General features: G+C 50.0%; 1 pseudogene; it reads left to right on the top strand.

Annotated features, from left to right (window-relative positions):
- Nucleotides 1-285: 285 nt before the first annotated feature.
- On the top strand, nucleotides 286-3,568 carry LOC115658995 (annotated as a pseudogene).
- Nucleotides 3,569-4,562: the final 994 nt, after the last annotated feature.

Genomic DNA, 4,562 nt, shown 5'->3' with positions numbered 1-4,562 from the left:
CTGGAATCCATTATCAGTATCACACGCTACATGGCTGATAGTTCCCATGAACATCAAAGTCTGTTAGCCATTAATTGGCTGAAACCACCTAGGGAGTTTCCTAAAACACAAATGATAACTCCTAGGAGGCATTAATTCCCATTCATTATTTCCCTGCCCCAGGGTCTGGGCTTTGGGTGAAACTGGGGAATTAATTACCTGGGGCAGCTGTGAGCTGGCTTTAGGTCAGGGTATAAAGGGTCCAGAACAGCTGTTTCTCTCCATGCTGGGTTTGCTGCAGGCAGGATGGGGTACAAAAGCAACCTGGGCTTTACTTTCCTGTGCTGGGTGGTCAGTGGGGTGACCAGTTACAATCCCTGGGATTTCTCTAGGAGGGACCCAGCCATCTGGAGACCCACCCCCAGAGATGAGCCCCCTCGCAGACAAGTCTATGTATCCTCTATTGCCCAGCCCTATCCCTGGGCTTGGGTTGATGCTTCTTAGCTCAGGGCTGTGTCCCTGCTGCAGCCTGTCACGGTGCAGTGTGAGGAGGCACAGCTGGTGATCACTGTGCATAGGGATCTGTTTGGGACGGGGCAACTGATCAAAGCTGCTGACCTGAGCCTTGGCCCAGCTGCCTGCCAGTACACATCCCTTAATGCTGCAGAGAACACAGTGACTTTTACAGCTGGTCTCCATGAATGTGGCAGCACCTTGCAGGTAAGGCAGCTTCATAAAAGTCTGGTGCTCCAGTGGGTCAGATGAGTATCTTGATCCCTCCCATTGTGCAGGCCCCAGCTAACTTTCAGTGATGCATGGTTCTGTTGGTAGGTGATGGGGCAGCTCTAGGCCAGTCTGATATTAACATCTAGGATGCCTAATAACTCTAGCTATGGACCCAGGCTATTGGTTTCCCCTACTTGCAGTGCTAAACAGACAGCTGCTATCAGCTGTCAGAGCTTCCCCCTTTGAGTGACATCCTCTCCCTTGAAAGAACAGTGAGCTGAGCCATGCCCCTGCAATCTCCTCCTCCACTGGGAGTCCCTATTTCAAGAAGCCCCAACAGATGCACTGCTCCTAGAGAGAGATGATGGACAACCGAACTGGAGTGGCCAAAGGGTGCTACATGTCAGCTGTCTTCCAGAATGCTTCTGTCCTGTAAGGGAAAACAGCTTTTCCTACATAATGGTTGGACAGTGCTAGACACAGTAATTGTGGTGACCACAGCTGTGCAGAACTAGGCCCTACAGTGCCTATCAGTAGTCCCCAGGCAGTCATTCCAGGGGAGTGAGTGCAAAAAGCTCTAACGGTTCTATTGCCTTTCAGCAATGGTGGTTCCATGAGTTGTGCATATGCTGAAAGACTTTCTGTTAATAGAAATGTCTTTCTAGGTCTTGCTGAACCTAGTACTGTAGTTTTGTATATCAATTGTGCGCTGTTAACCCTTCCATGTCCGGTTCTTCCCAGATGACCGCAGACTCCCTGATTTACAGCACAAGCCTGAACTATAACCCCACCCCTGCCAGCAACCCAGTGATCCTGAGAACCAATCCAGCTGTGATTCCTATTAAGTGTCACTATCCCAGGTGAGTGTCTGAGATGCTCAGTTCCCCTCCCTCCCATTCAGTCCCTGTTGTGGGATCTGGCTCAGTGAATGAGGTTTGCTCCTCTCACAGGAAGGACAATGTGAGCAGTAAAGCCATCAAGCCAACCTGGGTTCCCTTCAGCTCCACTCTGTCTGCAGAGGAGAGGCTGGGTTTCTCCCTGCGCCTGATGAATGGTAGGTGGGAGGAGACTTCAGAGCAGCCCAACCCTGCCTGCCTGTTCTGCTCACTGTGATCTTGCCTTGCAGATGACTGGAGTGCTGAGAGACCCTCCAATGGATTCCAGCTTGGGGAGGTCATGCATATCCAAGCTGATGTCAGCACTGGGAACCATGTGGCTCTGAGGCTCTTTGTGGACAGCTGTGTGGCCACCCTGACCCCAGATAGGGACTCCTATCCCTGCTATGCTGTCATTGCCTTCAATGGGTAATAGCTGGCAGCCCTTTCTAGTCTAGAATCTACCTCAAGTTTGTGGGGATCTTACTAACAAGTTCTTGTGTGTAGATGCCTGGTGGATGGTAGATCAGATGACACCACCTCAGCCTTCATATCACCCAGGCAGGACACACTGCAGTTCATGGTGGATGTGTTCAGGTTTGCAGGAGATGCCAGGAACTTGGTGAGCTCCCAGATTTCTGCTCCAAGTCAATTCCCCCAGGCTAAGCAAGTGTTAGTGTCCCCTGGGATGGTCCTAATCCCTCTTCCCACTTCCCCTCCAGATCTACATCACCTGTCATCTGAAAGTCACTGCAGTTGAGCAAGCCCCAGATCCCTTGAACAAGGCTTGTTCCTTCAACAAAGCAGGCAACATGTGAGAAGCTGGAGTAGAACCCCATGGAGGTGGTGGTCTGGGGGCTGGTGGGATCAGCAGGCTGGAGAGGACAAGTCTTACTGTAAGTGACCCTGCCCCTTCATCTGTTCCAGCTGGGCTCCAGTAGAAGGCACTAGAGACATCTGCAGGTGCTGTGAGACTAGGGACTGTGCATTGCTTGGAGGACAGTCTGGGAGAGGCAGCCATCTGGACAGATGGCCAAGGAGGCGCTTCCAGAGAGATGTGGCCTCCAGACATGGTAGGCTGTACATCCTACATAGCTAATAGGAGGTTGAACCCAAAGAAAGGTTTCTCTTAGCCCAAGCCACTTCTTTGGTTGTCTTCCTTCTAAAATGAGGATAAGAAGAGCAGGAATGTTGATGGTTTCTCTGGTAACTCCTCTCTGCAATACAGGTGACTCCTCAGTGAGGGTAGGAGAGGCTGATGTTGTGGTAGGACCCCTAATCATCCTTGATGCCTACCAAGAATCCAGGGATGTTGTAGAAGATCGAGTGGAAGCAGGGAAGGCAGCAGCACCAGGTATCCTTTAGGTTATAAGAACCAGCCATGCAACATGGGAGCATATGTTATGAATCTTTTGCGGGAGGGGATGCCTTCCACCTCAAGGGAACTCTGAATAATGAACCTTTCAAGGATGAATCTTAGTGCTATCCAGCCTGTGGGCAGCAGTTGGAAAGCAAAAGAGCAAACTAAAGCCAGGGGAGTTTTCGGCAATGCCTAAGAGGGCATCTCTAGACTATCAGCAATACCCCTCCTGGCTCAGCTGATTGGTTGCACCAAAAATTGGTCTAAACTCTACAACTAAGGAATCTAGATTCCTGTTTACTCCAGCTGGTCTTGCCTAAAACACGATTCAACAGAATAAACATGAAAGATCAGGTCCACAAAGCTGAGCAATAGCTGAACAACACAAACAAGAACTTCCCGCTTCATCTAGCACAGCACTCCCTAATCTATGGTGCAGACAGACACCAAAAGCTCCAGTTCCAGTTCTAACCACTGACCACCTCTTCCTGCAGGTGCAGAGGAGAATCCTGGGCTGAAGCTGGGACTGACCTTAGTGGCAGCTGCCATAGCTTTGGTCTCCGTGATTCTGGCCATTTGCTTCATCTACAAAAACCACAGTCATGCCACTGCTGGAACTGTTGTGTGACTTGGCACTCTGTCTAGCATAAAATAAAACTACAAAATGTCTCATCTGGTACGTGGTGACTTCCTAGGGGGTGAGGGAGGGGTCTTCTGTTCTGGGGGCAAGTGGGGAAGGAGGCAAGCTGCTCCATGCACTGCCCATCTCATAGAGCCATGGGGTTAGAAGGGACTGCAAGGGTCATCTAGTCTAATCACCTACTAAGGTGCAAGACTTAGGTTGAAAACTACTGGTTTAGCCTTCCTTTAAAGGTCTTGAGAACATGACCTATGAAGGAAGGCTGAAGGAATTGGGTTTGTTTAGTTTGGAAAAGAGAAGACTGAGAGGGGACCTGATAGCAGTTTTCAGGTATCTAAAAGGGTGTCATCAGGAGGAGGGAGAAAACTTGTTCACCTTGGCCTCCAATGGTAGAACAAGAAGCAATGGACTTAAACTGCAGCAAGGGAGATTTAGGTTGGACATTAGGAAAAAGTTCCTAACTGTCAGGGTAGTTAAACACTGGAATAGATTGCCTAGGGAAGTTGTGGAATCTCCAGCGATGGAGATATTTAAGAGTAGGTTAGATAAATGTCTGTCAGGGATGGTCTAGACAGTATTTGGTCCTGCCATGAGGGCAGGGGACTGGACTCGATGACCTCTCGAGGTCCCTTCCAGTCCTAGAGTCTATGAGTCTATGAGACACATGGTCCATGGACCTCTGGGGGTCTGTAGATGATTCCTAAAGGGATCCACACTTCCATTAAAAAACTTAAGGGTCTGCAAATGAGAAGGTGGAAAACCACTTGTCTAAACCATCCAAGACCAATGGCTACAGAGGTGCTGTCTTTCTGAATTGCTGGCAGGTGCTTGACCCCCCTGCCCCCATTCTACTTCCTTCCCCTATCCTTGAGCATGCCCCACCCTAACTGCTCCCCAGTGCCTCTTGCATGCTGCTGAACAGCTGATTGTGGTGGGGGGAGATACTGGGGGGGAAGGAGCTGATTGGTGGGCAGGAAGTGAT

Source organism: Gopherus evgoodei, chromosome 10 (genome assembly GCF_007399415.2).
Source record: "Gopherus evgoodei ecotype Sinaloan lineage chromosome 10, rGopEvg1_v1.p, whole genome shotgun sequence".
Classification (NCBI taxonomy): Eukaryota; Metazoa; Chordata; order Testudines; family Testudinidae; genus Gopherus; species Gopherus evgoodei.
The sequence above is the reverse complement of the archived record's forward strand: the minus strand, read 5'-3'. Positions and strand labels throughout refer to the sequence as shown.